Source organism: Rhineura floridana, chromosome 6, assembly GCF_030035675.1.
Source record: "Rhineura floridana isolate rRhiFlo1 chromosome 6, rRhiFlo1.hap2, whole genome shotgun sequence".
Taxonomy (NCBI): domain Eukaryota; kingdom Metazoa; phylum Chordata; class Lepidosauria; order Squamata; family Rhineuridae; genus Rhineura; species Rhineura floridana.
Window position 1 is genome coordinate 11,876,086 of NC_084485.1, and position 21,187 is coordinate 11,897,272.

Consider the following 21,187-nt stretch of genomic DNA (forward strand, 5'->3'; position numbering starts at 1 on the left):
CTTAGGATAGGTGAAACTGACCTGGGGCAGGGAGGGGAGGAGATTGGATGGGTGGTCACTGGGCAAAGGGGAAGCCCCTTTCCTTTCCAAAAGGAAAACATTGTGAACATTATCACTGTCTAAAGTGAAAATAAAGGTCTGACGTGGGTGTGGCCACCTGATTAGCCAAGCCAAACAGCTGTGAGTCTGGCTTTTAGAACACTGACAGTTGGTTCTTACCGAGCATGCCTGGGCTGATCATTGACTCCAATGCTAAATTTCTTAAATTAATTAAAAATTGGCCAGGCATATTTTTTTAACTTTTAAACTGCAGAAGATGAAGGTCAGAATATGGGGCAAGATCAGTAATAGGAGTACAGGTACTCTGTGAACATGGCTGATTTTTAATTAATTTCAACAAATTATGAGGCCACTGACAGAAAAAAGTCTAACAGGGGTCTGGATTTCTTCTCTTGTTTTACACTTTGAACTCTTGATTCTCTCTGAGTGTTTTGTGTATTGCCATGAAAACTTAAAGGGTTGTTAAGCAAGTGTTTCTGAGTTCAGGGCTATAAGTTTTGTAAGATTTTGTTTTGAAATGAGCTTATGGGAAGCATCAGAATGGAATGGGAGGTATTTTCAATTAACAGTGCAGAACACGAAAAATCCATGGTGGCTGTATAATTTGCAAGCAATTTCCCCTAACAATGCATTTTTGTATGCTATTTTCATGGTTTTTTATGCATACTTTCCACAAATATACACGTTTTTATTCACACTGTTTGGTTGGAGGACTGTGTTGCATAATGTGGAGAAGTACTGCTTTCAAAGGATTCCTGCATTTCACTTTGCATATTTGTTCAAGAAGTGCAAATTAGGCAGTTTCTCTTTAAAGTGCAAACAAAACTGAATTCCTCCCTGATCCCTACCCCTGGGAACAGCAATCTGTCTCCCCCTAGCAGCTTGCTGGGTGAGGAGGGAAAGGGAAAGGGGTGTCAGAGAGAGAGAGAGAGAGAAAGAGAGAGAGAGATGGGGTGCATTGCAAAATTCAGAGAAGTAAAATTTTTGAAGTGTTGAGGCTATTTTTAGCACCCGCCAAAGCGGTGTGTTGTTCACCTCAATTCCCGGGTGGAAGTGCGAGCTGAGGAGAACCTGATTGACTGCTGGGATTTCGGCCAGGTACCAGGTAAAGACACACACAACTTCTTGATCAAAAAGTGGCCTCAGTCTCGACACAGGCACAGCAGCCTGGCAAGAATGAAGAGCCCCGTTTATTATCTACCGTGCCAATATATAGGTTTCAGGAGTAAGGCAGCAATAAACAAACTGTAACATAACATCAGTGACACCATCAGAGACAAGTAACAGGCCCCTGCTACATTTCAAAAAGTCAAGACGTTCCTCCCTTGAATCTTTGAGGCCCTGAGTAATACATTGTGAGATAAGGGTAGGGATGAGGTGAGTAACTGACACTTCTGGGAGTCATAAACATGGGAACATATACAAAAGAAGATACATGTGGCCCTGAGAAGCCCTCTTATCAATGAAACTACGAGATTCTATTACTACATCTCTAAGGGAGTATACAGAGAGAATTCAGAAAGCAATACAAGCCTCTGATTATTTACAAGGCAGATACGTGAGCGCGAAGAAAGTACAAGGCACTTGGGATGTAAAACATTCAAGGACAGCTGAATGGTTATCTCCTCAAAACATTGATGCCGGCAGGCAGGCACCTCCGGGGCTAAGTTCCCAGGAGAGGAAACAAAACTTAGAGCGGCTATGCCTCCCCTCCCATTCCATCAGAGTTCCATCGTGCTTTGCAACTTTGGTTCACAAAGCCTCATAAGCGCCTCCAAACTCGATGTGGGCCCAAAGTATTCTTCCTAACAGAAGCATAGCTGCCTTTCCTCTATCCCATTCTGTTATTGTTCTCTGTATTTGTTCCACCATCGTTCTGATTGAGCATGGTGAATTTCTAAAATTCATTCAAGATCTGGTACATGTGGAGTTTGTTGCAGTTTCCTGTGATGGCATGTGCTCACTGATGAAACACAGCACACGTGTTTACGTGTATGATCATACTCCAGTGTGTGCTGCGTTTCATCTCTCTCTCTCTCTCTCTCTCTCTCACACACACACACACACACACACACGCACGCACACATGCACGCACGCATGCACACAGAGTGAACCAAGAGAAAAAACCGAAAGCTTGGGAAACAGCTAAATAGGCCCACTGGTTTCTACAGATTTCTGAAATAAAAAAAATGGAAGAATGGCAGATTGCTAATGCATGAGTGCTGCTCTGCAAACAAGTTATTTACAGTGCAATCCTATACATGCTACTCAGAAGAAAGTCCCATTGAGTTCTGTGGGGCTTGTTCCCATACGTGAGCATAGAATTGCAAGACTAAGAACCTCCGAATTGGGGGAGCGGTTTTGAGGGGGGAGGAATTCCATATGCATTCCTAGTTTCTACTAGTGTATGTGTGTGTGTGTGTGTGGTGAATCCCTCCAATTTCCTTTGAACCCCCTGCAATTTCCAACATTATTTGAGGGAGAGGAAGATCTAGATGTGGCACACAGCATATCGGGGCATGTTGCGTGTGGGATACATTTCCACAACCTAGAGTTCTCTTAATCAGATCCATGAAGTATATCCAAAGTTAGTTGCTATCTTTTATCATCAGCTCTTCTGTGAGACAAATAAAAAGGCAAATTTGGGTCATTCAGGAGTCTTCTCACCTCCCAAATCGATGCATGAGGCCAGCATCCCCTCCTGAATCAGATGAGGGTCCCCACAAAGTCACAAGAGTGCTCTGTCGCTCTGTTTTTCTGTACTTTTTTTTGTACAGTATGTTTCCATATGTTTCCCTAGATCTATAGGCTTGCAAGAAATGAGTCTGTTCCAAATGTTGTCTGTGGTGCACTGAAGCAGAGGATTATTTTGTAAAGCGGAAGTTTTTTTGTTAGAAAAAAGTAGAAGATGTTTTAGAAAGTTAAAAGATTCATTTACGTTTTTAATACACCCTATATTGCTCTGCTTTAACATGCCCCCTCCCCAACTCCACAGGCAGTGTTCTAGACAGTGTCACGTTGTAAGGTCTATATTGGAGGACCGTGGCCTATCGGAGAACACAGACAAGGCATGTAAGGGCACCAAAACTAAGGTTGGTGTGAAGATGCAATGTTTTTTTTAAAAAGGACATTCAAGCACAGATGCCATTCAGCCTCCATTATTTTAAGGTAAGAAAGAGACAAATAACTACTCCCTTCCTTTATTTCTCTTTCAGAAAGCACCTGGACCAATTTGTCGGCAATTTGGCAGGCTGAATTCACTCTGAAAGGGATTCTGTGCCTGCAAATTTCATCAGCTTTGGCCCAAAGGGGGAAAATATTATAACCATTTTAAGAGTCCACATTATAGTGAATGAGAAAACAGAGAGCAGCTCAGAAGCCAAATTGCAGACTGAAGTGGAGCATGCACAGAGTGAATTAGAAACAAAGAGGAATTTTAAAAACACAGAAATACAGATTTACGGTGACTCTTGGGCCTGTGCACACCACTTGCATCTATAGTTGGAGTTCCTTTAATCTCAAGCTCCTTTACAGACCCCTCCCGGGGCTTTATGCCTTCAGGTTAAAGTGCCTTTCTAGGCACCCCCTGCCCAGTTCTCTTGTTCTTTGCCAGACTTCTTCTCTGGCTGTGGCCAAGACCAGGTACCGGGCTCTCTCTCCTCCTTTCCCTAAGCTTAGGTGCTCCTCTGCACAACACGTTTTGGGTGGAAATAACCCTTTATCAAGGGCAGTCTCAAGGAAGTGTAATGCTATTGTCTTATCTGTATAGCCACCTACATTTATTTGCCCTTAATAAAGAGTTATTTCCACCCGAAACGTGTCAGGCAGTAAATAAAAACACTTGCGTTTCCACCTTTGGCTTTTCACTGGCAAGACACTTTGAGGGTCCCCCCCTCCTTGTTTTCAGTACTTTTGAGTGCCTCCCTCACTTTTCTGCTTCTCTGCACCCCTCCTCCTCCTCTGCTCCGGTCTCTGTCTCCCAGAAAAGAACACAGTGCAGGTCTACATGCCCTGTGACCCTTTCCACAGCAGCTCTACCTTCTGCATTTTAATTCCTTCTACTAGGAGGGCTAGCCATACGAACCCACGTTGGTGCTCTTTTCAAGCAATGGGCCATTCAGACTCCTCCTGCCAGGGATGAAGAGATAATGGGTCCTGGTGCACCCAAATCAGGAGACAAATGCATTTGCACACACATGCAGACATGGGTTCAGGGAAGAAAGAGCGAAAACATTGCGTCAACACTTAGGTGTAAAGGACATGAAATGCCTAACAATATATTTGCCACATTTCTATGTAGAGCCCAAATGCACATGTGCACGATAAAATCAGAGTGACTCACTGCCAGCTGGTGGTGATAAATTAGCATAGTATAAATGAGCAAGCATTATATACCGTTGCTTTAAATCCTTGGCTGCTATGATTTCAGCTTGGCACAGCTTGGCTCCCTGGTTTGACATCATTTACTAAGAACAATACAGAAATTATAGCGGGCAGCTGTGTTGAACTCAGCAGTCCCGTCATTCTCTTCTAACGTATATGCAAATATGAGGGTGGCCATCTTGAATTCAATCATCAACTCTGCACTGCTCGTTTCACACTAGGCATGTTGAAAAAAAATCAAAGATGGTGGTCTACAGGGTCTATTTTTTTGCATAAGCACCACCATCGTGGCCTTTCCATGTATGTACTGTACAACCACCACACATATCTGGAAGAATTGAAGATGACGACTACAGTTGCACACAGCTCTCCCTATCAGCCCTGTGGCCCTGATCTATAGGCCAATCCACCCTGTACATAAGAGGGGACACCCATCACCCAGATCCATCCCCGAAGCTATGCAGGGCAGAGCTAAGGGTTTTTAAATTGAAAATCTGGTCGGGGGGAAGGAGGAGATTCTACATCTCCTTCTCCCCCCCTCCCGACTGAGAGCAGATGGGTGCAGCCACCACACACAGTATGGAATCGTTCTGCTCGCCAGTTGGTAAGCACGACAATCCCATCCTGCGCGTTGTTGGTTCCGCTCCTTCGCGAGCTGCTTCTCTGCATCAGAGCTTGGAAAAATTACTTTTTTGAACTACAGCTCCCATCAGCCCAATCCAGTGGCCATGCTGGCTGGGGCTGATGGGAGTTGTAGTTCAAAAAAGTAACTTTTCCAAGCTCCGCTCTGCATGCAGGGAAGCCACCCACAAACGAGCAGTGAGCAGCACCGCACAGGATGAATGCTCCCACTTACCAGCTGATAAGCAAGAGGATTCCATGCTGTGGGGTGCTGTTCCTTTGTGAGAGGCCCCCTGCGGCCGCTCATGAGGGGATTTGGCACACGGGGCTTGGGGAGGCCTGGCAGGAAGGAGGAGAGGTCGGGCAGGAAAGGCACCTACCTTCTGCCATGAAGAGATGCTTCTTTTTCCCATTTTCTTTCTTCCTTTCTGCACACAACAGCCTCTTCTTTCTGCCCTATGCCCCATGCCAGATAGCCCTGGATCACTCTGGGCTGCCCTACCCAACCTGTAGAGATCCAGAGCTATCTCAATCCGATTTGGCTGAAGCCCAAATACCCCCGAAGAGGCCTGATTTGGCCTGGGCCTTGGCCGAATACAGAGCACAGCCCTAATGGCACCTCTCATGTCATCACAGGAACCCAGCAGGCTGCTTTATACTGAGACAGACCCAGTGGTCCATCTAGCGCAGTGTTCTCTACACTGACTGGCAGCAGCTCTCTCCAGGGCCATTCCCAGAATTACCTTAAGATGATGGAGATGGAGCTTTGGATCATCTCATACTAGCAGATGCTCTATCACTAAGCTATGGCCCTTTCCCAAATGTAAGTGTGATCCTGGCTGGGAGTGGGAAATCAGGAAGCTGCCTTATACGGAGTCAGACCAATTGTGTTCACCTCATTTAGGATTGCCTTAGGATGCTCAGTCCTTCCTGGTGATGCCGGGGATGGAACCGGGGACCACCGAGCCATAGCCCTCCCATTTTGTTAATTCTGTCTCTCAACATCTACTTCTTTCTCATTCTGGAAATTCAGACATCTTACAAGGCATGGACTACTGTGTCATTTTCTCCCTAGTTTAATAGACTCCCATAATTCGGTCAGGCCCCACAGAGGTGCAAGAGTTCAGTAATGTCAATGTGTAGGGTGATTTTAGTCCTGCTCAGAGTTCGGTGCATTGAAATTAATGGACATGACTAACTTAGGTTCATTAATTTCAATGGGTCTACTCTGAGTAGCATTGGATGCAATTCATAGGACTGGGTTGCTTGTCTAGACAAGAACCTAATTTACACATCAAAATAATAACAGAGAGGCATGATAACTGGTAATCTCGTCAATACACCACAACACACAAAGGCAAAGCTCAGCATGGCATTCAGTGTCATGACTTTCAGTCTTATACATGAAGTTAAAAGTAATAGGGGAAGGTGCCTCTAATCATGCAGCGAAGTGTTTTCCCTCCTCTCAGAGAAACCAGTGCTATCTTCTATATAGATTGGATAAATCAGCAGACTTCTCCTACAGATGAGTAGGTATACTTTGGGGAAAGGCTTGCCACCTGACTTAGCAATGTTAGAATGACTGTGTTATATCATTAATTACTGCTGTTGTCACTGGCCACTCCTGTTTATCTTCAGCTACACACAGAATTGCCGCTATGCATCAAATGTATTTTTTGGAATTTCATTGTCATTTGATCCCAATGTTTACAATCCCCCCCAATGAATATACATGCCTTCCAACTGAGGATATTTCATGCATCTAAGGAACCTGATTCTATGTAGTCTATAAAAGCGTATGCTACAATCAATATGTTTATTCTCTTTGTTGACTTTCTGCAACAGACTAAGACCTCTTTGGAAATTATCTGATATCAACTGCCAAATATCAGACACTGGATTAATATCACTAAAGGTGAAAGAGCAATATCAAACATTTGGGGAATAATCTGGGGGAACTGGCGGTGTTGCCAAATGTTATATTTCCTAGCTTAGAAATTTGAATCTCAGTGACTTGTAATGTTTATCTCAAATGAGAATCTGAGCTAGACTAGAAGTAGAAGATGACCAAGGAGATCATCCCAAGATTAATGAAGGGTCCAGTGAATGTTTGACATCAAAATCCATTGAGCAGCGACAGCCAACGTGGCGCACTCCAGAAGTTGCTGCTGCCGCCACCGCTGTTATTATTTAATTAATGTATATACAATTTAATTCCAAAATTTTAAGCAGTTTTTAAGCAGCTTTTAAGCAGATTAAAGATACAAAGATTAAAATATAAGCACCCACAGTTAAAATCCTGAAGAAAACAATCCCATTTAAACAACACAGCAATTAAAACAGGAGACTCCAGAGAGAAAGGGAATGCCAGTGTAAACAGAGGCATGCTCAGAAGCTGGCAGAATGCTGTGGTTCAAGCAGCAATGTTTCTTCTAAGGTGGGGCTCCTACATTTTGAATCCCAGGAACCCCTGCCCCCAAGGTGATCAACAAGGATGAGTTGCTGAAATGCCTGAGAGTTACATATTCACATAATTAGGAACTGTTCTCTCAAGATACCTCTGATACTGAAACTTCTGACAATGTCGTGTGTGTGTCTGTGTGTCTGTGTCAGTGTGTAAATGTTGGAGAATTTTGTATTTCTCCTTGGGTTCTTTTGCTGGGGGCCCTTGAATTTTAAAGACACAGGCTTGGAGCAAAAGGGTAGGCCTTTATTGGATGACAAGTGTACACTTGGTCAGTCTCCCTCCTAGTGAGTGGAGAACTGCAAATTGGCCCTGTTCGCCTGGGTTTTTTATACATTTCAGGACAAAGACTTTAGCATCTACCAATCAGGATTTAACACATCAGAATGACATAGACACAATAGTATTACACAGGCATTTGCACAAGTACTTTGTACTTTTCTGCATCGTGTTCTAGTGAATTTGGTGTTCTAATGAATTGGGCAATGTTCAGTACTTCACATGAAAGTACATTTTCACAGTGAGCTAAGCATTTTAGTTAATGCAATCCTTTCTACGTCTTGGAGAGTACAGGGATGTTCAGTGTTTGTTCAGTGTTATCAATTGTTCAGAGTACAAGTAGTTCCAAACAAACAGCATAGTCAGGGAGACAGCTGCAAAGAGAAAAAGATCTGGCTTCCTACTAAACTATTAAAATGTTATGAACCTTTATAGCTTTATAAAAGAATATATTTTGCTCATTGTTTATGTATATTGAATTCCCCATTAGCTATACATGTATGTATATATAAAATTCCCCATCATATACTCAGAGACATATAAAGAAGTCCTCCAACCAGCAGCAACAATGGGACTACAACTTCCATAATCCATGACCATTGGCCATGCTGGCTGGGACTGTTGGGAGTTGGAGTCCAACAGCATCTGGAGGGCACCATGTTGGTTATCCCTGCCATAGACGAGAATTCTGGGGAACCAATTCATGTCACCTCTAGCTGTTGCTGAAGCTACCCTAGGTGTAGAATATGTCATGCAAAATTATGTATCATCATCATCAATTGAATTTAAAACCTGCCCTTCCTCCCTCCTCCTGACGGAGCCCACGGTGGCAAACATATCAACAAAAACAACTGAACAACAGGAAAAAGAAAAGCATTCTATAAACAGTTAAAAACATTCTAAAACACCATCACAGTTAAAAACATTTTTCATCAGTGATCTTCAGGTCTCCAGAAAGAGTACCCTTCAGCTCTCAAATGCTTGGGTAAGCAGGAATGTTTTTAAATTCCAACATACTATCCAAACCATAGCAAAGCTGTTTCTCATCCCTTATTTTTCCGTTTCAAGGGATAATGTTGCCTTGCCCTGCCTTGGTCTTCAGCATTGCTCTGCTATATTAGAAATTCTGTTGATTTTAGTGCCATAAGCCCTTCTGAGCTGTAAAACCTGTCCAGCTGTTGTTGCTTTGATCATTTCCACCAGCCTTACACCACAGTGTATGTCAGCCTGTCAGATATCAGCAGATGAACCTCAACCTGGTGTGGCAGCCTCTGAAGGGTAAACATTGCCCTTTCCTAGTGATTCCTTTGCCATTTATATCCTTGTAGGTCTGTTTAATATTTTAGCCAGAGCATTCCATCTCCAAACAAATAAACCAAAGAGAGCCTTTCAATTTTAAGATTCACATGTTCCACAATCAAAATAATACCCTCCAACTAAAGGACCTTAGAACCAATAGCATCCTGGGTGAATTCAGAACCTCATAAAAAAACAAACCTGTAACATGGCCAATGGCTCTCTGGTTCAATGGGAGTGATTTTGTGAAATCTAGACTAGGGCCATCAAAATGAAACTCCCAACATCTTCTGTGGAGTATCAGAAATCCTTGTCTCAGTCACATGGGAACTGCTTATCTGTGAACAGCTCTAATTTGGCTGAAAGGACAGACAAAATAAAGTCTTTCTCCACACAGTGCTTAGTAAAACTATGGAATTCACTCCCACAAGAAATAGTGATGGTCACCAATTCTGGTGGCTTTAAAAGAGGATTGAAAATGGAAATGGACTGCCTTCAAGTCGATTCTGAGTTATGGCGACCTTATGAATAGGGTTTTCATGGTAAATGGTATTCAGAGGTGGTTTACCATTGCCTTCCTCTGAGGCTGAGAGGCAGTGACTGGCCCAAGGTCACCCAGTGAGCTTCGTGGCTGTGTGGGGATTCAAACCCTGGTCTAGTCCAACACTCTAACCACTACACCATGCTGGCTCTTGAAGGATTAGTCAAATTTATTTATATTTATTATTATTTGATTTATATCCCGCCCTTCCTCCCAGCAGGAGCCCAGGGCGGCAAACAAAAGCACCAAAAACATGTTAAAACATCATAAAAACAGACTTTAAAATACATTAAAACAAAACTTCTTTAGAAACATTTTCAAAAAGCTTTCAAGACATCTTTTTTTTTTAAAAAAAAAGTTAAAATATATCTTAAAAAAAAAAAAAGGTTTAAAAACATATTATAAGCAATTCCAATACAGGCACAGACTGGGATAAGGTCTCAACTTAAAAGGCTTGTTGAAAGTGGAAGGTCTTCAATAGGCACCAAAAAGATAACACAGATGGCTCCTGTCTAATATTTAAGGGATGGATTCATGAAGGATGAGGCAACCAGTGGCAACTAGCCACAATGTCTATGATCTACTTCCACTGTCAGAGGCAGGATGCCCCTGAATACCAGTTGCTGGGAATCACAAGTACGGAGAGTGCTGCTGCACTCAGGTCCTGCTTGCGGGCTTCCCACAGACATCCAGCTGGTCACTGTGACAACAGGATGCTGGACTAGATCAACCATGAGCCTGACCCAGCAGGCTCTTCTTATGTTCTTAATGACCTAACGGCATGGGCAAGGCTGACTGTGTGGGTTTTTCCTGCACCATGCCAGGAGGGTGAGGTGTGACTGTTCCATGGTAAAGATCCACACGACACCTTTGCCAACAGTGGTAGGGTCATATGAATGGTCTCCTAGCCACTGGGACCTGTCCACAGATTCAACAGCACCATGTGGCTGTGAGACGTTTCAGCCTAGGACCTGGGAGGCCAGAGTCCCAATCCCCACTCAGCTGTGAAACTCACTGGGGCATCTAGAATCCTGATGCTATTCTGATATTCAAGCTTTACCAGACAGTCCAGCAAGCCTTTAAGACAAGGGTGGGGAACCTCAGGCCCCAAAATCAACTGCGGCCCTCTAGGCCTCTCAATCAGGGCCTCAGGGCTATCTCCAGGTCATATATTCTCCCGAAGGGCCACACCTCCCCCCCAGTTCTGCTTTACACCCTCCTTGAGTGATTTTGCCTGCCTAGAATATGTCCTTGAATTGTGATAATACCTCTTGCTTGGCTGCATGGAGGATGGAGAGATGTGTGTGTATGTATATCACCACAAACCTGCAGTCGTCAGAAGACTGCCCATGAGAAAATGTGGCTGTCTGGCTGGAAGCATTTCACTCGCCCTGCTTTAAGCAGACCCACTTACTCTGAGTAGGTCTAGAGGGTCAATGGGGTGGCCAACATAGTGCCCTCCAGATGTTGTTAGACTGCAACTCCCATCAGCCCTAGGCAGCATGGCCATGGTTAACGATGATGGGAGTGGGAACATGTGGGGGACACCACATTGGCTGTCCCTGGCCTAGTTCTCTGGTCTTTAACTCTTGGGTTGCAATGCCCATAGGGTCACCGCCTGATCTTGGGTGTCACACCATAGGCAGTATCCAACGAAACACTGCCACTAGTGCAAGGACTTTCAGCTGTGCAATGGAACTGCCCTGCCCTCTCCTCTCCCCATCCAGTCCCTTAATCTGTTCTGGGTTTTTTCCCAACCCTCTGAAGCAGATTTATGGAGACCACAGGTGTGTGTGTGTGTGTGTGTGTGTGTGTGTGTGCACGTGAGTGAGTGAGAGAGAGAGAGAGAGCGAGAGAGAGAGAGAGAGAGGAGGGCACGGAAGTTCTATTGTGAAATTAAAGGTCCTTGTGCTACTCTTAATAATAATAATAATAATAATAATTTAATTTTTAGGCCGCCTATCTGGCCGAAGCCACTCTAGGAGGCGTACATATTAAATTCAATAAAATACAAAATACAGTAAATACAATAAATACAATAAAATACAAATAATCATCAGTGACAGAATAGCAGCAATTGTAATACATAGCAGCGGGGATTGAGTATATAATTAGCCCATCCCGATAGTCTCAAAGGCCTGACCAAACAGCCAAGTTTTTAATGCTCGGCGGAAGGTATCCAGGGAAGGGGCATGTCGAAGATCGAATGGGAGGGAATTCCAGAGAGTGGGGGCCGCCACCGAAAAAGCCCTCTCTCTAGTCCCCACCTACCTAACTACTTTTGTTGGTGGGATTGAGAGAAGGCCCTGCGTGGCGGATCTTGTCGGGCGGCATAGTTGGTCTTGTGCTACTGGACGTCTTTAGCTGGATAGTGCTCCATGTTTTTGGTGGAGAGCAGGACTACCTCCATTTTTGAGGGGATCACTGTCAGTTTCCTGTGGCTGCACTCCCCTATTCTGTCAGGAGACGTCAAATGAACATAAATAAATTTATTAATAAATAAATAAATGATAAATAAATTTAAACAACAGCAACGACTGCAAGGAATTTCTGTTTTGCAAAACTGCCCCAACAGCATGTTCCTGCTTGCCATACATAGGGATGAGGTGAGATTTGTTTGGTTCACATTTTAATGCAAATCGACAAATCTTGGCAATGGCAGTTTATTAAGGGTATGGAAAGTTGTTGAGAAAACACTGTTCCCCTCACACAGCTACAGTTCCCAGAGTTCTCTGGGAAGAGGGACTGACTGTGAAACCAGCTCTGTGAGGGGAAGAAGGGATCTCCTAACAACTCTCAGCCAGGAGTGTGGTGGCAAATTCAGAAGTGCAGGGTCCCTTCATGATAATCACAGCCATGCGCCTCCCCCCTTTTTGTGCTGCTGTGTTGAGAATGAGACCCTTGCTAATGTCTTCTCCCACAACAGACATCTCTAGGAGCTAATAAGCTTGAGAGGGGAGAGTGTTAGTTACTGAGAAGAGTCTTCTCAGCAGCTGACTCACCTCCTTTTACTCTGATTGTCTCCAATCAGCAGGAAAGGACACAAGATAAGATCACAAACATCCACCGGGACCTTGACTCCAATATTGTAGCAGTTGAGCCTAATGAGGTGTCCGGAGCACAGTCCTGTCCTGTTTTATTGGATGAATTTCAGTTGGTTCAGCTCGAGGACATGGACAAGGTGCTTGGACAGGTGCGGGCGACCACTTCTGCTCTGGATCCTTGCCCCTCATGGCTAATAAAAGCTAGCAGGAACGGAACAGCCGGATGGGCCAAGGAGGTGATCAATGCCTCTTTACGAGAGGGAGTGGTACTACCCTGCCTGAAACAGGCGGTGGTGAGACCGCTCCTAAAGAAACCCTCCTTGGACCCTGAAAATCTTGACAACTATAGACCGGTAGCAAATGTTCCGTTCCTGGGCAAGGTTTTAGAGCGTGTGGTCGCTCACCAGCTCCAGGCTCTCTTGGATGAAACTGATTATCTGGATCCATGTCAATCGGGCTTTCGGCCGGGGTTTGGTACAGAAACAGCCTTGGTCGCCCTGTATGATGACCTCTGTCGGGAGAAAGACAGAGGGAGTGTAACTCTGTTGGTTCTCCTGGATCTCTCAGCGGCTTTTGATACCATCGACCATGGTATCCTTCTGGGACGTCTTGCGGACTTAGGAGTTGGAGGCACTGCTTGGCGGTGGCTGTGCTCCTACCTCAAGAATCGTCTCCAGAAGTTGATGCTTGGGGAGCATTACTCGAGTCCCTGGATACTCCAATATGGGGTCCCACAGGGTTCAGTTCTGTCCCCCATGCTCTTTAATATCTATATGAAGCCGCTGGGCGAGGTCATTAGGAGATTTGGAGTGCGTTTCCAGCAATATGCTGAGGATACGCAGCTCTACTTCTCCTTTTCATCTTCTTCAGGTGAGGCTGTTAATGTACTAAACCACTGCCTGGCTGCGATAATGGACTGGATGAGAGCTAATAAACTGAGACTCAATCCTGACAAGACTGAGATGCTGTTGGTGGGGGGGCTCTCTGCCCAGATGGTTGATGTCCGACCTGCCCTAGATGGGGTTACACTCCCCCTAAAGGAGCAGGTCCGTAGTTTGGGGGTCTTATTAGATCCGCTCCTGTCACTGGAGGCTCAAGTAGCCTCGGTGGCACGGAATGCGTTCTACCAGCTTCGGCTGGAAGCCCAACTACGACCCTATCTGGATAGGGAGAACCTTGCCACAGTTATCCATGCTCTGGTAACCTCTAGATTGGACTACTGTAATGCACTCTACGTAGGGTTACCTCTGAAGACGGTTCGGAAACTTCAGCTGGTGCAGAATGCTGCGGCCAGAGTTCTTACTGGGACAAAAAAATTTGATCATATAACACCTGTCCTGGCCCAGCTGCACTGGCTACCAATATGTTTCCGGGCCAGATTCAAAGTGTTGGTTCTTACCTATAAAGCCCTTAACGGCATCGGACCGCAATACCTGGCGGAACGCCTCTCCCGCTATGTACCTACCCGGTCGCTGCGCTCGATGTCGAAGGCCCTTCTCCGTGTCCCAACGCATAGGGAGGCACGGAGAACGATAACTAGAGCTAGGGCCTTCTCAGTGGTGGCCCCCGAACTATGGAACGCCCTCCCTGATGAGATACGCCTGGCGCCTTCTTTGTTATCTTTTCGGCGCCAGGTAAAGACCTACCTCTTCGCCCAGGCATTTTAAAAATTTAAAAATTTGAATTTAAAATTGAAAATTTTTAATTATGTTTACATCCACTTGTATTTTAACCTGTTTTATTATGCTGTACACCGCCCTGGGAGCTTATTGCTATAGGGCGGTCTAAAAATGTAATAAAATAAATAAATAAATAAAATAAAAGGACCAGCTCCAGGCACTCTTGGATGAGACCGATTATCTAGATCCATTTCAATTGGGGTTCAGGCCTGGTTTTGGCACGGAGACAGCCTTGGTCGCCCTGTATGATGACCTCTGTCGGGAGAAAGACAGGGGGAGTATAACCCTGTTGATTCTCCTTGATCTCTCAGCGGCTTTTGATACCATCGACCATGGTATCCTTCTGGGGAGACTCGCTGATCTGGGAGTTGTACTGCTTGGCAGTGGTTCTGCTCCTATTTGGTGGGTTGTCTCCAGAAGGTAGTGCTTGGGGAGTTCTGCTCGGCACCCTGGGTTCTCCAATATGGAGTCCCACAGGGGTCAGTATTATCCCCCATGCTTTTTAACATCTACATGAAGCCGCTGGGTGCGGTCATCAGGAGTTTTGGAGTGCGTTGCCACCAGTATGCTGATGACATGCAGCTCTACTTCTCCTGTTCATCTTTCTTAGGTGAGGCTGTCAAGGTGCTGAACTGATGCCTGGCTGCGGTAATGGACTGGATGAGAGCTAATAAATTGAAGCTCAATCCAGATAAGACTGAGATGCTGTTGGTGGGTGGTTCTCCTGACCAGATGGGAGAACCTGTCCTGGATGGGGTTGCACTCCCCCTGAAGGAGCAGGTTCGTAGTTTGGGAGTTCTTTTAGAACCATCCCTGTCACTGGAGGCACAGGTTGCCTCGGTGGCACGGAGTGCTTTCTATCAATTTCGGTTGGTGGCCCAACTATGCCCCTATCTGGACAGGGAAAACCTTGCTTCAGTTGTCCATGCACTGGTAACCTCAAAATTGGACTACTCCAATGCTCTCTACGTGGGGCTGCCTTTGAAGACGGTTCAGAAGCTGCAGCTCATGCAAAATGCGGCGGCCAGATTGTTAACAGGAACTCGGAGATGTGAACATATAACACCGACTCTGGCCTGCTTGCACTGGCTGCCTATATGCTTCCGGGCTCAATTCAAAGTGCTGGTTTTGACTTATAAAGCCTTACACGGCTTGGGACCACAATACCTGATGGAGCGCCTCTCCCGATATGAACCTACCCGTACACTAAGTTCAACATCAAAGGCTCTCCTTCGGGGACCCACCCAGAGAGCAGCCCGGAAGGTGACAACAAGGAAACGGGCTTTCTCTGTGGTGGCCCCCAAATTATGGAATTCTCTCCCTGATGAGGTACTCCTGGCGCCAACATTGTTATCCTTTCGGCGCCAGGTAAAAACCTTCTTGTTCTCCCAGGCATTTTAACATTTTAATATCTACTTTTAACACCTACACCTATCACTCACAATCTTAATATTTTAGTAATTTTAACATTAACATCTTAAACAGCTTAATATTTTAACTGATTTAATACGTTTTTATACTTAACATTTTAGGATTGTGTCTGTCGTGTCCATGTGTTTAACTATGTTTAGTTATTTTGTTATATTGTTTCAATGTGTTTGATATATGTTTTTAATTGTATACTGGATGTTTTTATGCTGTAAACCGCCCAGAGAGCTTCGGCTATTGGGCGGTATAGAAATATAATCAATAAATAAATAAATAAGGAAGCATCCTAGAAGACTCTTTTCAGTGGCCAATACATTCACCTGTCATGGTGATTGGCTCATAGGATGCTGGAGACATAGGGACTCTGCTGGAACCCTGCTCCCAAAAAAGTAAAAGGTCTAAGCCCCCTGAGACCCTGGATGAGTACTCCTCTTCTCAACACCCTCAACAAACTACAGTTCCCAGGATTATTTGGGGGAAGCCACGACTTTTAAGTGGCATGATACTTCTTTAAATGTACAGTACAGATGGGGTCTATTTCACAGTTCCTGAACCAATAAACAAACTGAAGCAGAACTATCCTTCAAAATTCACAAATCTGAATTTTGTGATAAAGTTCTCCAGCCAAAATGTGGGAATGGCACAAATGGAAGAAATGGAAAAATTTCTCATTAAAAGAGAAATGAGATTTATAGATTTTCCCTAATCATACAAGCATCAATTTGACTTTTAACCAGAGAAGCTCCTCTGTTTCCTTCTGCCTATGGAGAGCCCAATGGGGCTCCATCGCTTTCCCCCTCCTCCTTCCCTTTCCTTAAAAATGTCATCCAGTAAACCTCTAATAAAAAGGCCAGGGTTTGCCAAAGCATTGACGTAACAAAGACTTTTCATCTGGGAGCAGGGAATTGGATTAAGATGTTGGGCTGAGAATTCCATCCACTCACACAAAATGATGTTTTCAGAGCGAGTGTGTTGTGATAGTTGCAGGAGTGTATCACATCAGGTTTTTTTTGGTTAACATAAGTGAGAGGTCGAGGTGGGGGGAGAGGAAGAGAGACATGCCTACACAAAGGGAGAGGGAGAGAGAGAGGAAGGAGGCTGTTGAACTGGAAATACTTTGTATGCATTTATTAATTTTTGATTGCTTGTGAGAGTTAATAATGCATTCCTGCCGACAGCGAGGCCCACTCTAGAAAGGAGGACATTGAAATGACTCAGTCACTGAAGCGTGAAATGTGAACAGCAAGGAGGAAGGACATCAGCCAGTAAGTTTCCATCACATGAGTTCAACTCAAACCCAAACACCACAGCTAGTGACTAGGAATACAGTGAGGGCTGCTTACCTGACAAATCACTTTTTTCCTTCTTCCGTCAGATGTCCGTCTGGAGGATATGCAAAATTCTTCCTGTCTGGAGACCATGGCGGGGCTTCTGATGCCAAAATAACAACAGCTGGTTTAGTATATGGAGCTGATCAGCCTTTCTCCTTCCAGAGAGAGGCTTCCAGCTGAGGCGCCTTTAGGGTTCAAACAAACAAGGAGCCTGTGAGGGTAGATGGACGTTGCTTAAACTCTAATGAGATTTTCAGTGGAGGAACTGAGGAATTAAAAAATGCAGTTTTCAAACTGATCAGATTTCTTTCTTTTGCTTGTTTGTTTATTTATACAATAAAAACATTGATCAACTACTTAGTATCTTTAAAGCTCTAAATGGTGCACAAAACCAGGAAACAATGTCATTAAAATAAAACAACACAAAACCAGTAAAACAGTATAACAGAAGCATATTGGAGAAGAGTTGAAGCTCATCCTGTTCTCCTGGTTGCCACCCAGATGCCTGTGGGAAACCCGCAAGCAGGACCTGAGTGCGAGTGCTCTCCCCTCCTGTGGTTTCCAGCAACTTGCACACACAAACACAATCACACACCCCCCCCGCATGGTCACGAGCACAATCTCCCTTAGACCATTTCTCTTTCTGCTCAGCTGATCCATGCAGATCAGCTGAGGATCCAAGAATGGGTGGTTTTCATCCCATTATGGCACTTGTGTGTGTCCCAAGCAATATGGAAATCAGCAGACCTACAGTTATGGACCAGGAGTTGGCAGGAGCACCTGGCTGGCCTCTATAAGTGCAGAGTGCTGGTCTAAATGGGCCTTTTCACTTGATCCAGTTATTCTTACGTTCTTAAGAGAGGGATGGTAAGGCAAAGAGTGGTCAGGACCTTGGAGAAGTACCTAAGTTTTGACTGAGGGCCCCAGTCCTGCAACTGAAGCAGAAAATACCAGTTGTCTCCAGTGTCTAGAAGCAGCTGGCAGAGCTATATCATGTGGGCTAGGTAGTTAAGATGGAAGCCCCACCCCCTGAATGCCACATCTGGTCAGTTAAAGGGCTGGTGCTTCTTTCTTCCAGTTATTGGCTTTTTCCAGACAGTGGTGTTTCAAGCTCTGGGGATTGCAAAACTCCTCAGGTGTTTCCAGATCTGCTGAAGTTTCTGCGGTCCAGTCATCAGAGTGCAGTGTCAGATAGTGTCTCCTTAGGGTTCAGGGCATGAAATGTGGCCAGTGGTGCTAGCAGACCCACATGGAAGGGATCAGGGTGTGAATCTGACTCCTCCTCCTTGGAGCTACTGTTGTTGGAGGGTTCTGTCCCTGAGGATTTCTGGATCAACATCAAGGCAGATGGGCATGTTCCCTCGGATGGGGATGGAACTCAAGGCCCTACCCTTTTCAGATTGTAAGTGTGAATTTTAAAGCCTAAGAAAGCATGATACCCATAGAGTAGTGTACTGATAATGGACAGGAGTACATATACTGTATGTTATGATTCTGCACAAGCACAGAAGGAGCAAAGAATATGTCGTCAGGGCCAGGGAGACCCACTTGGTGCCAACCTCATCATTGTAAATAATTTTTTGTTTTCCAGGACATTTGGGTAGCACCAGTGAAATGATATTGTATCAGTAAATCTGTTTTAATATGTTAATTTGATTTTTATCTTTTTAAAAAAACACTTGGTTGTAATTTGCTTTGGACCCTTTTTTAAATGGGAAGCAGTATATAAATTTATCGAATCTAACTAAACCTAATCTAACCTAACCTTGTGACTTTTGCTTTCATTTTCAAACTAACAAGTTTCTAGCCCTTATTTATTTTTTATTTATTTTATTTATTTATTATTTAATTGCATTTCTAAACCGCCCTATAGCTAACAGCTCCCAGGGCGGTGTACAACACGATAAAACCAAAACTACAAAGGCTTGTTTAGAAGTGCACCTGGTGAAATCTCAGAATTCAAAGGAGTTGTGGCTGGGCAACTGTTCCCTAACAATTAGGAACAAGGACTCCAGTGCCCTGCATAGCTTTTGGATCATCCAACAACAGAAGCAGACCTTGAAATCTTGCTGAGCATCCTATGGATCTATTCAAAAGGGCATGCATCTTGCAAGTCGTTGTCAATGATGCCACATTGTCTTCCCCTCCCCATAAACACTGACAGTGCTTCTGGTCAATCCTATTAGAAGAAGCAATCTGGAAGCATTTGAAAATGTTATTCTTCCAGGGTGAAAAGAAAAAGAGGCAGATGAAAGATGCATAATACCAACTAAAAGCTCCTCAGCTTCGATCCACTTCTAATTAAGCTTAGAGCATATTCTTTATGAATGGAAAGTTCTGTAAAGCTGAGAAACGCCAAGCTTTGAAAACACACACACTTTTTTTTTTTAAAAGTAACCACCATATGCCATGAAACAAATTACTGTCAAATGTGAAAAGAAGACAAAAGGAGGGGGGAGAAAGGGAAGTGTCAAAACAAGAAATAGATGGGAAATTACCAACTGAACAGACAGATAAAAATGGGTTTTATGGTAGTCATTGCCCAGCATTTGGTAGCAGTGCTTGGTTTTTTTTTTTCAAATGTCATATTATTGCAGCCACTTGGCTTTTTTGTTATGGGGTTAGAGCCAGTGTGCTGTAGTGGTTAAGGTGTTGGACTACGACCTGGGAGACCGGGGTTCGAATCCCCACATAGCCACAAAGCTCACTGGGTGACCTTGGGCCAGTCGCTGCCTCTCAGCCTCATGAAAACCCTATTCATAGGGTTGCCATAAGAATTGACTTGAAGGCAGTACATTTACATTTTTTCTAAACCTTTCCTGATTTTTTTTAAAAAACACATTTCTAAAGGATCATTTAAAACATTTTACAAGGTTTGATACAACCTGCCCTGCCCTCCATGAGTAGAGGCTGCTCCATTTGGGTGGATGGGGCACTGCCTCACCAATCTCAGTCTGCCTTCAGCCAGCCCTCACCTGCCTGCTTTCTTACTTACAACCAGTCCGGCAGGGGGGTGGGTGGGCACTGCTTATCAGCCTCCTCTTCCTCAGTCTCACTGTTGCCTTTATAAAATTCAACAGGGAGGAAGGTGGAGTCAAAGCTAGAATGAGTTGGCTCAGCCTCTCATTGACTCTGGTGCCACCTAATGTTGAGCTCTCTGTGTTCCACCTTAACCAGCTTCCATGGGCATCAGCCACCACTGGCTATAGCTTTTCATCTTGTTGTGGAATATCTTGCCAAACAGAGATGGACAGCCGGAGGCCCAACAAATACTGGATTCCAAATCCCTTCAGCCCTAGCCAGCATGGCCAATGGTCAAGGATGCTGAGAGCAGAACTCAGCAGAGGGGAGGATGGGGATGAAACTAGAATGCAGAATACCCTTTTAAAGGTATGGGGTGGGGAAGTGATGTACTTGAATCAATAACTTGGGAACTGTAACTCATTAAAAGTACTCTCTCTCTCTCTCCATGAGTAAAACTGAAAAGAACAACTTGGTGGCTTAAGAAATGTGAAGTTTCTTGAGCTCCAAGGAGAGAGAAGGGAGAAAAAGAAATCTCCAATGTAATGAACAAATAGTTGATACCATGTTTTTGTCTTTTGGTCCAAGCCAAGATGCAGAGAAAATGATTATAGATTACTAAGTGTTTAATATTGTGACAGGTGCACAATTAACAGGCTATCTGGAAAAAAAACCTAAAGCCCTCTGGAAATAATGATGTTTGCTCATATTCCAAAGATCTGTGGGGGCATTTTCCAATGAGGATATCTGCTCAACTGCCTATTCCTTTCTTCTTTTATAAGGAAAAAAAATCCTTCAGGCAATGTTTATAGTGGTGAAGCAGCCATCTCAGCTAATGTAGAAGGGAGTGGGAGGCTTGCTTTTTCATCCTTTATTTATGTACATTTGAGAATATAATAGACAAGTTCAGTTCAGAGTCTGAAATGAGATGGGGGGCAAGGCAAAGGATAGCTAGGAAGGATGTTGCTGCCCTAATTTTGCACCCGTCTAAAGCATTGCTGGAAGCTACATGACAAACAGTGATGGATAATGCAAAGCAA

The 21,187-nt window shown here is 44.4% G+C and overlaps 1 long non-coding RNA gene across 1 annotated transcript; it reads left to right on the plus strand.

Annotated features, from left to right (window-relative positions):
• The first annotated feature begins 1,016 nt into the window (after positions 1-1,016).
• Positions 1,017-17,304, plus strand: LOC133386565 (uncharacterized). The gene is made up of 4 exons (XR_009763193.1): positions 1,017-1,165; positions 3,056-3,228; positions 16,974-17,060; positions 17,171-17,304. It is a non-coding gene; the product is annotated as an uncharacterized LOC133386565 (long non-coding RNA).
• Positions 17,305-21,187: the final 3,883 nt, after the last annotated feature.